The sequence below is a fragment of the Prunus persica genome, chromosome G8 (assembly GCF_000346465.2).
Source record: "Prunus persica cultivar Lovell chromosome G8, Prunus_persica_NCBIv2, whole genome shotgun sequence".
Lineage (NCBI taxonomy): Eukaryota > Viridiplantae > Streptophyta > Magnoliopsida > Rosales > Rosaceae > Prunus > Prunus persica.
In genome coordinates this window covers 5,126,246-5,140,131 of record NC_034016.1, presented here as the reverse complement: position 1 = coordinate 5,140,131, position 13,886 = coordinate 5,126,246, and the positions used below count along the sequence as shown (strand labels likewise).

The 13,886-nt window shown below is 35.4% G+C and overlaps 1 pseudogene; it reads right to left on the bottom strand.

The window, feature by feature from the left end:
* LOC18766972 overlaps positions 1-13,886 on the bottom strand; it is a 96,517-nt pseudogene that overhangs the window by 56,241 nt on the left and 26,390 nt on the right.

Genomic DNA, 13,886 nt, shown 5'->3' with positions numbered 1-13,886 from the left:
TATTGAACATGGGGGTCAAAACTGATTTGCAACCCGAGTATGGAGAAAGACGTACTCGTCTGCCTCCTGGGCCTTAGAATTTGTCAAGAGCAGAGAAGAGAGAGGTTTGCAATTCTTTCTATGGTATGAAGGTCCCTGAAGGTTATTCTTCAAATATTAAAAATCTTGTATCTTTACAAGATTCAAGACTTCTTGGCCTTAAATCACATGATTGTCATACCTTAATGCAACAATTGCTCCCTGTGGCAATTCGTTCTGTTTTGGAGAAGCCTACAAGGTATGCAATAACTCGTTTGTGCTTCTTCTTCAATGCTATATGTGCAAAGACTGTTGATGTTTCCAAGCTAGATAAGTTGGAAGAAGATGTAGTAGTTACTCTGTGTTTGCTTGAGAAGTACTTTCCCCCTTCATTCTTTGATATCATGGTTCATCTAGTAGTACATCTTGTCAGAGAAGTTCGTCTATCTGGGCTAGTATATTTTAGGTGGATGTATCCGTTTGAAAGATATATGAAAGTGCTGAAGGGGTATGTTCAGAATCGTACTCGTCCCGAAGGTTGCATTGCTGAGCGGTATATAGCTGAAGAAGCGGTAGAGTTTTGTACTCAGCATTTATCTGATGTTAGTACAGTTGGAGTGCCTTCAAGCCAAAAGATGGGACTTTCAAAGCCATTATCAGGTTGCACAGTGAGCGTAGTTGATCAGGACCTGTTGAATCAAGCACATCTATATGTCTTGGAGAATACGGAGGAAGTCCTACCTTATATCGAGTACGTATGAGCTTTATTCTTTAAGTTTCCATTTTAAATTATTTCTTATGTTTATCTTCTATATTTGGGACCGTAATGCTTGAATTTTTCGTGTCATGTAGGCAACATATGATCCACATCAAGATTGCTTATCCAAAATTTAGAAAGAGAACAAAGTGGCTGCAGGATAAGCACAATAGCACTTTCATTCAATGGCTACGCTTCAAGGTATATGTTGTTGAATAACATATTTCTCTTTTAATTTTCTTCTTATTTATATGTTAGATTGAATTAAGATATGATTAATTTGCAGGTTCAAAGTGAACTTGAGGAAGACAATCATGGCGTATCAGAAAATTTAAGGTGGCTAGCAGCTGGTCCAAACATGTCAGTGCCATTATATAGGAGCTATCTTATTAAAGGTATTAAATTCAATATCAAGGCACAAGATGATGTGCGGACAACTCAAAATAGTGGAGTTTATTTACTTGCACATACCATGCAAGTTGCTAGTGCCAAGGATAAAAACCCAATTCTCTCAAATATGGGTTTCTATGGTGTCATTCAAGAAATTTGGGACCTTGACTACCAAAAGTTTACAATCCCAGTCTTTAGGTGTGATTGGATAGATAGTTCTGGTCTTGTAGTCGACGAACTTGGATTTACCCTTGTAGATTTGAGTAAAATTGGACATAGGAATGACCAATTTGTTTTGGCTTCTCAAGTCAAACAAATATTTTTTGTTGACGACCCGATGCATCGTGGTTGGTCGGTAGTGTTATCAATGCCTAATAGAGAATATAATGATGTTATTGGTGATGAAGTCTTAGGTGATGTGATAATTGAGTGTGAGCCATTTACTAGAGGGATGCCAAATGTTGACACATTTGATGAACTGGTGGGTGAGTTAGGCGGTCAAAATATTCGAGATGGGTGTGAAGATATATGGATTGAATGATGCTTATGTAATTGGCAGTGTATGACATTAATTTTGTAATATATTGTAATGTGATTTCTTCACTTTCTACGTTCAAATAAAACACGACGTTATTGTGAACCAGTTATTCAGCATATTTACCGACGTCTTAAAGCAACGTAACAATGAAGAACCACGACGCTATTGTGAAGCAATTATTCAGGATATCACGTCGGGGAAGGATTAAGCAACGTAACAATGAAGAACCACGACGCTATTGTGAAGCAATTATTCAGGATATCACGTCGGGGAAGGATTAAGAACCGCCATGTAATTCAAAATAACACGACTCCAATCCCATAATACCGACGTCTAAAAAACGAGATATATAATCTGAACGTTAAAAAATACGACGTCATCATACATTTTCCACGTCGCAAGTTCTTTTATAAACGAAGAGGAACGAAATGAATTCCGACGAAAATTCATTATAACCGCCGTCTAATAACAATTAAACGACGTTATTTGTAATACGGCTCTCATCATAATCAACGCCGTCTATATGTTCTGTAATACGGCTCTCATTTATTTGGAACCGACGTTGTTTAGAAGTTCAACGTCGTCTATATTATTAAGTGCGTCGTGAGTAATGATGATAGATATAAATACAACGTCGACTATATAAATGCCACCGACGTTGTTTCGCATTTCAACGTCAACTGTATAAATACATACGTCGTAAATAATGACACTGACAACTATTTCCACGTCATCTTTTTTAGAAAAATCGAAGTGGAAAATTTATTTCACGACGGTTGTTTGTAAATAAGAGACGTAGTATATTTCAATAACGTCGTCTTCTCATGTATTTAAAGACGTCATATTTTTTCTTGTCGTGTAAATTGTATTTAACGGCGTAGTATTTTAGTTCTCGTCGTTGTATGTATATCTTGCGGCCTTGTTCTTTTAACATGTGTCATATTTTTCCTTTTTAACGACGGTGATTTGTTTGAGTTGGTCGTCTATTCTCATCCTCGACTATTTTCTAGAACTTTAGCAGACTAAACACGTCTGTTTTTATTGTTTTCCGACGTTGTTTTATTTAACAACGTCTAATATTTATCGTCGTTGTTTGTTTCTGAAAATATGACGTATAAATTTTGTAATACGACTCTCATATATTTGTAACCGACGTTGTTTCGTTTTTCAACGTCTACTCTATAAATACATACGTCGTAAATAATGACACTGACAACTATTTCCACGTCATCTTTTATCGAAAAATCGAAGTGGAAAATTAATTTTACGACGGCTGTTTTTATATATGCGACGTAGTAGGTATCAATAACGTCGTCTTCTAATGTATTTAAAGACGTCAAATTTTTTATTGTCGTGAAAATGATATTTAACGGCGTCGTATTTTTATTTTCGTCGTTGTATGTCTATCTTGCGGCCTTATTCTCTTAATATGTGTCATATTTTTTCTTTTTAACGACGGTTTTTTTAGAGAGTTGGTCGTCTATTCTCATCCTCGACTGCTTTTTTAGATCTTTTTGCAGTACAAAGACGTCGTTTTGTATTTGTTGATGACGTTGTATATTTTAACAACGACGGTGATTTAGCGTCGTGGTTTATGAGGGAAAAGATGACGGTGGATTCCACGACCATTGAAAAACCGAATACACGACGGTGATTTACCGTCGTCTTTTTGCTTTTTTGTAGTAGTGTATGCTAAAATAATGTCCTTTAGTAGTAGACAATATTCATGAGCATTCTTTGACCCTTTGAGAAAAACTTGCAGGATATCAAATATATAAATAGAAAAAGTCATTTCTTTTTTAAAATCACAACAAAGGTGGATCCCAGTAAGTAGAAAACGTATATATAACATGATATATATACAATGATATATATTATGCTCTTTTAACATTGATTATGCACAGTCATGACTTGATTATTATACAATGAGAACTATACCATCTACATGTAAAAGAAGAATGAAGAATTTACCTCAAAACGCTAACACAATTTGATGTACTTGATCGGCCATGCAATTGTAGTTCCTAATGCTTCATGAAGAAGAAAGAACTCACGTGTTGGTCGATACAAGGCCATATTATCATCCATTACATCGTTCACCCAAACTTTCCAGCACTCATGACCAAGAGGCACATGATGGACTAATGAATTGGGATCAGTTGGTGCAAATTCCCCAATTCCAACAACTTCATTGTCCCAATCCAATTTAACAGTTTACATTTTGCATTCTCAGTGGGGTTTTCCTTTTGTTTGCTTTGTGCCATCTCATTAGCAGAATTTTGAACATTATTATTTACCTTTTGTTTGCTTTGTACACTCTCATTAGCAGAATGTTGGACACTTAAGTTTTCCTTCTCCTATAACATTAAGGAAGACATTAATTGAATAACAAATTTATAACTCAAACATTTGGTATTTGAGTAAGAATATCTGTTATATTAATAGGACTTACAATGTTAATCTCCCATGTTGCTATTTGAGTATGAAGATCTGTCATTTGGTTTTTCAATTCTATAACCTCATTTTCCAATCTATTGAATTGATCACGAACACGAACTTGACTTTCAATGTTTGAAACGGTTGCCCCAAACCCCATTCCTCTTACTCGTCCTCGTGGATTAGGACCGAGTACTTTTGCTACAGCATCATCTTTAATAGAACATTTCTATTGTCCTTGTTCTTTTGTGTACTTTTTCACTTTTTTCTGAAAATTTACCACCACAAAAATAAAAACTTAAATATCAATCACAGGATAAACACTAAAAATATGCAGCAAACAGTTTTTACCACTAAATCTAGATCCTCAACGTCACTATCCTCACTCTTCTTTCTCTTTTCGTATCCATAGATCCAAACATCAGTCCTTGAAATTGCCTCAGGTGTCTCACTTTTTTGTCGCTGCAAAAAGAAAAAAGAAGTCAATACTCACACTACAAATTGATATCAAACTAATATCATTTTTACCAGTTCATCCTTTATGCAGGCAAAGCTTTTATGGCTCGTTCTATGCACTAAAGTTTGTGTTGCCCTCATTTCCTTTTGCTTTTGACACTTTTCCTACGCAAAGAGAGAACATAACAAATTAACGCTAAAATATAAATCAATCTGACCCAACAAACATAGGTAAATATCCAAATATAAGATGTATCACTCAAATCAAATTCGTGAAACACTCAATCCATATCTACAACATCATCAATGGCAGCCAACACCAAGGATTAAGACACAATAAAGATGAAAAAGTAAAGACACACTTACTCTAGTTTCTTGACTACTTTGTTCTTTGAGAAATGAGTGCCATTCGTCCATAGTTTTTACATTGTCCGGTTTGAGAAGAGAAGCAGTGCGTGGTAGGCCAACCACTTGAGCTTGCTTCATCACCATTTTCACTAAATTGGATCGATAATCCTTCCAAAGTTTGCGTAACTTTCGAAAAGTATATTTCTTGTGGCAATCATCAAGATTGAACTTTTGCTACAAAAAAGAAAAAGAAAAACATACATATTACTTTAGATGGAAATGAGAAATAAATTATAATATGGATGTGTGAAGGCTCAGCTATACAATGCCGTGACATGATCCCGCTTTACAACTAGCCCCATCATCATCTGGATGCAGATTTTTCCCGATTCCCATATCTTTCAAATCCTTATGAGATTTCAAGTTGTCCTTTGTTTTTCCCTTCATATTCAAGAGAGTGCTAACAATGCTCTCACAAACATTTTTCTCGATGTGCATTACGTCTAAATTGTGACGTATTAATAATGTCTACATCACAACGAAATGATATATCAACTTTAGCAATAAGTCTTCCACAGAAACACAAAGAAAGTATAAAGTCCTAATAAAATTGAATAAAAATCAGAGGTAAAATGACAAACCTCCCAATAAGGCAACTAAAAGAAAACTGATTTCTTTTTCCAAGGCCATATAGAATCTTTATCTGTCTCTCTCTTCCTTTTTGTGCTGATCTTTTTCTTTGCTTTTCCCCAATCATTATTGAAATTCTTCACTACTTGAAGAATTTCTTAACCGGTTAATGTTCTAGGCTTTCGCCCACATTCTATAGTTCCATCAAACCACCCTGCTTTTCCCCGAAATGGATCGTTGTGTGCAAGAAACCTTCTATGATTCATGTACACACACTTCTACTATGAGTCAGCCACTTTGAACATGTGTCAATCCCACACATTGGACATGCTTTCTCACCCTTCGTGGAATATCCGGACAAATTCCCATAAGCTGGAAAGTCGTTTATTGTCCACATCAATACAACTTTCAGATCGAATGTGGACTTGTTGAAAGCCTCATAAACACTTATACCCTTGATACATAACTCTTTCAAATCTTCTACAAGTGGTTCCAAATATACATCTATATCATTTCCGGGTTGCCTTGGCCTTGGGATGAGTGTCACGCCCCGATTCGAAAATAAGGAATATTCTCGAATCAAGGTGTGAGTCATACCATAGTCATAAGAATAAAATCCTACAACCATGATATGATAAGAAAAAAAGCCACAAATAAATATAAATTTACTTAACAACACAGAATCAGAGTCGCAGTAGCTCGTAGTTAATTACACACTAATATATTTTCAAACCGTTGACTACTTACAAAAGTTAAATACACAAATCGACAACAAAAACCTAGTAGCTCGGTTGAAACCCGCTTCCTCAAACTTCGCCTTGAATCCTGCACAATCTATTAGGGTATGAGCATTCTAATGCCCAGTAGAGTACCGTCAAACCCTTCAAGGTCAACTATCACAGTTAATCAAAGTGTCACGCATCAAACAACACAAGATACAGAAATTATACAACCATACCAGATAAATAAATTTGCATATGCAGTAATGCCATGAACTCACTCCCTTCTAATCCCACTAATTCATATCTTAGGGCAACAAGTCTGCATGTCCCATACCATGCATTTTACCATTGTGGCTCCGAATACCCTAAAATATGAACTAGCGCCCTCCGTCTCTTAACCCAGTTTTCTTTTGTTTACGAATTTCTCAATTTTCACTTTTCATTAGAGGCCCTGCTCCCATCACCTCGAATTTCTCAACTTTCACTTTTCATTATAGGCCCTGCTCCCATTACTTGAATTTATTCCACATTTTTATTATTCAAATATACCTCAAACGACACACACACACACACACCTCAAACACCATTGTCTTTATGATGCATATGTAATGCAATGCAAACCCCATTTATCTCTGCAGAATAATAATACAAATAATAACAATAATATATATAAGGCTTAATCACATGAATAATTATATTTCCAACATCAAAAATAATATCCATGGAGAAACATCAATAATAATATTCACCAAGTAAAGCAACAATAATATTCATATATAAGCACAAAGATTAAAAGTGATATAGCCCAATCATCGGGAAATCAGGAAACCCTACCTCATGTCCAACTAGCTAAAATACCAAATTTACCCTTAAGAGATTCTCGGAGTTATCGAATCTACCCTTATGATCCAATTCCTGAACAAATTCAAATTCAAATTATTATTGAGCAGTCTTCACTTTATTTCACCTAAGTCCAACCTCAACCTTATGCATTTCAAAGATTTTGCGTGAAAATGATGAAAATGCCCCTAAGACCAACCCAGGGTCCAAAGCGGCCAAATCTCGTCCAAAATAATGTAAAACTCTGTCCTATGCCCTGTCAACACCGAAACAAGGCCAACTACACCCATTATCCAAAAGTTACTATTTGGGTCTCGTGGGCCCCACAACAAACCATACTTTGCACCACATCGGATTAACTAAAAACATATACCATCGGAATCGGATCGAGAAATCGAGTCAACTGGACTAAAAAATATGGCGTCGGAGGCTGCCGGAACAGCGGCCACGCGCCGGAGCTTCGAGTGGGCTTATTTCCGGTTACTATTCATCGTCTTCCTCAAAAATCCTACAATTTCCCCTGTTTTTCAGTTCAAAAACTCAGACTTTGTGACACATTTTGACCTGCCAAACGTTAACAAAATTGAGCAAACGTGTAATGGATTTGAAGCTTATTCTCTCTAGTTTCTAACCCAATAAACCACACTCAAAACAGAACTAAAACGAAGGAGAAAACTAGTTCTAAAGTTGGACTCGTGGCTGGTTTTTCTGCAGAAAACAGATTTTTTTTAAAACTGTGCACCTGTGTTTGACCCATCAAAACTCAACCAAATTGGACGAAATCAATTGTGTTTTGTTCCTGGCCAAGTCTAGTTTAACTCACAGCAAATTTCGTCCTTAAAAAATCAAAGGATTGGGAGAAAAGGAGAGCCAAATTGAGACTCACGGACTGCAATTTTCCTGAAATATGCAAATTTCCAGATTTGGTTCTAATTCGTTTCCAACCATTCTAACATCTCCAAGTTGTTCCTAAGGCTTCAAAAACACTTCTAAACTTCATACCTATCAATCAAACTCAACAAAACTCAAAATAGAACCAAAATCAACAACACCCACACTTTAAAATTTACTCTATGCACCCAACCCGAAAATAGAGATTTAACCTCTTCCAATTCAATTTTCCCATCTCTCAAATGACTCAACATGCTCTTTAAGGAACTAGAAACACACAAACACCAAGTTAAAAATCACAAACTCGAAATTTACTCACCTTATAGAATTTTCCTTCTCTTCCTCCTATTCTTTTTCTCCTTGTTCTTAGTTTTCTTCTTCTTCTTCTTCTTCTTCTTCTTCTTCTTCTCTCTCTCTCTCTCTCTCTCTCTCTCTCTCTCTCTCTCTCTCTCTCTCTCTCTCTCTCTCTCTCTCTCTCTCATTATCTTCTCCCTCCTACCACAACTTACCTCCCCTAGTTCTTAGCTTCATCAAGAAAAATCCCTTAGGCTAGTGACTCACCACTTAGACTAGGTGACTCACCCCCCCCAATAGATGAACAACTAATCCCCAAAATCAGATTTTTTTGAAGAGAAAGAGGGAAGGGGGGAAGAATGAAGAGAATAACAAAAGCTTGGCTTACACGGTGGCTTCTTTTTGGTTTTTTTTTTTTTTTGGCCTACAAGGATATTTTGGTAATTATCCACACATAAGGGCATTTTGGTCATGTTTGTCCAACTTCAAATTAAACACACTTAATTTAATAATCTTCATAAAAAATCACTTGATAAAATACCCAAAATCATTCTTCACCATAATATTATTTTTCACTAAAATATGAAAATCCACCTTGAATTTTTCGGGGTATTACAATGAGTAATGTCAACATTAAATTCTCCTTATGCATAGAGATGAGAGGAGATTATATGCAACCAAAATCACGGGCCAACAACTATATTTAGAACTAAGATCACCGAAAGGATAAAATCCATCGAATGAAAGGCTGAGTCTAAGATTACGTGGATCTGAAGCAAAAGAAGGCCACTTATTATCAATCTTATTCCATGCCAATGCGTCAACTGGATGTCGCATCTTGCCGTCATGACTTCTATTAGTGTATCGGTGACTTGAACATTCTCCTACATCTTGGTATGATTGGAAAGTAACGCAAGATCTTTGTAGGGACTCCTTGTTGAATTTTTTTGGTACGTTCATTAATTTTCCACCGTGAAGAACCACACTTTGGACATGTCTCCCTGTCCTTTAAATCTTTTCTAAATAAACAGCAATCTTGCACACAAGCATGTATCTTCTCATATCCTCAATCAAAATCATTGAGTAATTTTTTGGTTGCATATAAAGAATTTGGAAGTCTGTTATCATGTGGTAGAAAACCATGAAGAAGACGAAGAAGCCCGTCAAAAGCTATATCAGTTAGACTATGCCTAGCCTTATACTTGTATAAGACAACAATTGCAGACATCTTTGTGTAAGAACAACCTGTGTATAAGGGAAGTTCTGCGTCATCCACTAAAATTTTAAAATTCAGTTCTTCTCTATCTTGTGTAGGTTCAACAACATCATCATCATGAAGGAATGCATCTCTATACATGAAAATATGTCTCTAGCATTTCTCTATATTCATCTTGTACTGATGAACTTGGTTCTTCCCCATGAAAGATCCACCTAGTAAACGTAGGATCCATTCCATTCATGACCAAGTGCCCATAAACTATACCATGATGGTGATGTTGTAGGTTTAAACAACAACTGCAAGGGCATTGAATCTTTTATGGATCCCCGTTATTAGCTTGAACCGTATCAACAAACCTTTTGGCCGCATTACGATATACTCTAGAATCTCTATAAAAAAATTTAAAAAAAAAAAAAAACTCATCATTTTACTAAGGAATTATATATGTAATATACACTATCTTAATATCTAAAGTTTGGGACTTTAAAATTAACCTTGAAAAGTACACCCATTCTTTATCCATAATGGCTTATTTTTGTCGTTCCTTGAAAAGTCCACAGACATGGATGAATTAATATGGATACGGGAATCAATATACATCACAAAACAATGAGGACAGAAAATAAAAAACCACTTCACACATCATACAAGTAATTATTCGTCCTAATAATGGTTATGTGGATATATTTCATACAAAACATCCACCACACGACACAACTGATCACACAAAACAATATCAAGTTAAAGAAAGAAAGAAAATACCAGCAAGTATAATTGAACCATCACATAGTTGAAAGAAAGAAAATACGAGCAAGTATAAGCTTATTGCACCAAATATGCTACTCCTCTAGCACATTCAAAGCAACAATCTGCCTCATGACAATCATCTCATTTTTCTGACCTGGTACAAATGAAAAAAAAAATGAAAAAAAAGAAGGGAGATTCACTATTATACCCAATATAGGAGCCCAAATTTTTTTAAAAAAAACCCTATAAGAAATGGACTTTTTAAACATGCCCAAAGCCCATTTACAACATAGCACAAAGACTTTTAACTTCTTTTAAATTACAAAACTGCCATTGATAACCCAACCCCAAAACTTAATAAAAAAGCCCAAAACACTCAATAGGGCATCAAAGTAATTTAATAATCAAAATTAAATTCAATAGGGCCAGCTGTCATTTTTTGGGTTTGTTTATAAAAATTAAATTGTGTAGGCTTTATTTATAGTTTTAGTGCTAATAATGGGTATATGACTTTTTTTTTTTTTTTTTTTGAGAAATTCTATGATTGCATTCATAATTCAGCCAAAAAAGCCACTAGCCACAAAGGGCCAATACAAACTAGCCACAAAAGGGCCATTACAATAACGGAGCGGTCTAATATCAAAATTAAGAAAATCAGGTATGTCTCCACCAACGATCAGGCAAGATCGAAGAAACTCTGGCATAGGCATCCCAATTAAGATTGCAAACTTAGAATAATAAAAAAGAGATAAAGCTTGAAAAAACCAAGCCATAATAATACAAATAAAACTCTCACCAAGGAGAGATGAAAAGCTCTCACAAGGGAGAGATGAAAAACTCTCACAAAAGGAGAGGTGAAAACTACACAGAGAACCCAAAGAGTCTCTGCAACTTATTCCAAACATAAAGAAATTGCAAAAAAGATGGTGGTGGAGATCTGACGCCGAAATGCAGGTGAAGATCCGACGCTGAGCCGCAGCCGCCAATAATGGTTGGATGCAAATCATAATAAAACTAAGACAAATAGGGAAAACCCTTTGTCTTTGAAAATGGGGGAAGAGGTGAAAGGAGGAAGAAAGGAAGAGAAGAGAGGAGAGGGGGGAAGAATAATGGGTATATGACTAAATATCTCAACAACAAAAAAAACCATAAGGAAAAAAAAAGATTAACAACTATTTTTTTTTATTTTCTAAAAAAAAAAAAAAAAAATTTGAGATATCTATGGTCTAGAAAAGCATATAACTGGTATGAGATCCATCTAACAATTCCCACGAAAAAGGTTTCTCAATATAAGCTTATGCACAGAATACACAGCTTCAGAGAAAGACACACCAAAACCTGGTTATTATTGGACTTAATACCCAATTTATTCATTCCTCTCCACTTTTTTGGGATTTAACCAAACAATCATGTTTCTTTAGATATTTCTTAGGCCCCCAATCACATATACGAAGGTAATAGGCATATGAATACATTGAACATCCTCTTATGAAATAATGGACATCCTTCACAGAGAATGTGAACATAACTCATTCCAAAGAATAGAGACCCCTACATCATTTTGTGAAAACTCAGAACACTACTACAAAAAAGCAAAAAGACGACGGTAAATCACCGTCGTGTATTCGGTTTTTCAATGGTCGTGGAATCCACCGTCATCTTTTCCCTCATAAACCACGACGCTAAATCGCCGTCGTTGTTAAAATATACAACGTCATCAACAAATACAAAACGACGTCTTTGTACTGCAAAAAGATCTAAAAAAGCAGTCGAGGATGAGAATAGACGACCAACTCTCTAAAAAAACCGTCGTTAAAAAGGAAAAATATGACACATATTAAGAGAACAAGGCCGCAAGATAGACATACAACGACGAAAATAAAAATACGACGCCGTTAAATATCATTTTCACGACAATAAAAAATTTGACGTCTTTAAATACATTAGAAGACGACGTTATTGATACCTACTACGTCGCATATATAAAAACAGCCGTCGTAAAATTAATTTTCCACTTCGATTTTTTGATAAAAGATGACGTGGAAATAGTTGTCAGTGTCATTATTTACGACGTATGTATTTATAGAGTAGACGTTGAAAAACGAAACAACGTCGGTTACAAATATATGAGAGTCGTATTACAAAATTTATACGTCATATTTTCAGAAACAAACAACGACGATAAATATTAGACGTTGTTAAATAAAACAACGTCGGAAAATAATAAAAACAGACGTGTTTAGTCTGCTAAAGTTCTAGAAAATAGTCGAGGATGAGAATAGACGACCAACTCAAACAAATCACCGTCGTTAAAAAGGAAAAATATGACACATGTTAAAAGAACAAGGCCGCAAGATATACATACAACGACGACAACTAAAATACTACGCCATTAAATATAATTTACACGACAAGAAAAAATATGACGTCTTTAAATACATGAGAAGACGACGTTATTGAAATATGCTACGTCTCTTATTTACAAACAACCGTCGTGAAATAAATTTTCCACTTCGATTTTTCTAAAAAAGATGACGTGAAAATAGTTGTCAGTGTCATTATTTACGACGTATGTATTTATACAGTTGACGTTGAAATGCGAAACAACGTCGGTGGCATTTATATAGTCGACGTTGTATTTATATCTATCATCATTACTCACGACGCACTTAATAATATAGACGACGTTGAACTTCTAAACAACGTCGGTTCCAAATAAATGAGAGCCGTATTACAGAACATATAGACGGCGTTGATTATGATGAGAGCCGTATTACAAATAACGTCGTTTAATTGTTATTAGACGGCGGTTATAATGAATTTCCGTCGGAATTCATTTCGTTCCTCTTCGTTTATAAAAGAACTTGCGACGTGAAAAATGTATGATGACGTCGTATTTTTTAACGTTCAGATTATATATCTCGTTTTTTAGACGTCGGTATTATGGGATTGGAGTCGTGTTATTTTGAATTACATGGCGGTTCTTAATCCTTCCCCGACGTGATATCCTGAATAATTGCTTCACAATAGCGTCGTGGTTCTTCATTGTTACGTTGCTTTAAGACGTCGGATATGTGTTGTAGTTAGAAGATTTTCTACAGCAAAGTTCAAAAATGCTTCCACCCCAAATTCATATGCCTTCGATCTTCTATCCGAGTGCATCCATGACTTATCCATCTCCGACACTATAACCTATTATCTATAATAAAGTGAAAATACAGGCAATGACCATCACTATAGTAGATTATACAATGATCTAATCGCAAGTAATACACAACAGAGACGACGGGTTTTAAACAAAAACAGACGTATTTGGCATATATAGACGACGGATTTTCAACAGACGTCGTCTATTATAAGTAATACAAACGACGGTTTATGAAAAAACCGTCGTGTATAAGTAATACAACGACGGTAGTTTAAAAAAACCGTCGTGTAATCGTCGTCGTATGCCTTAAAATTCGTCGTGTCTCAGTTTATTTTCAAGAACACAAAACTCATTAAGAACACAACATATATATGAAACCAAGCAAGAAACCAACATATACATGAAACCAAGCATGAAAACAATAAATCCATTCCCAATTCAACATAACATAG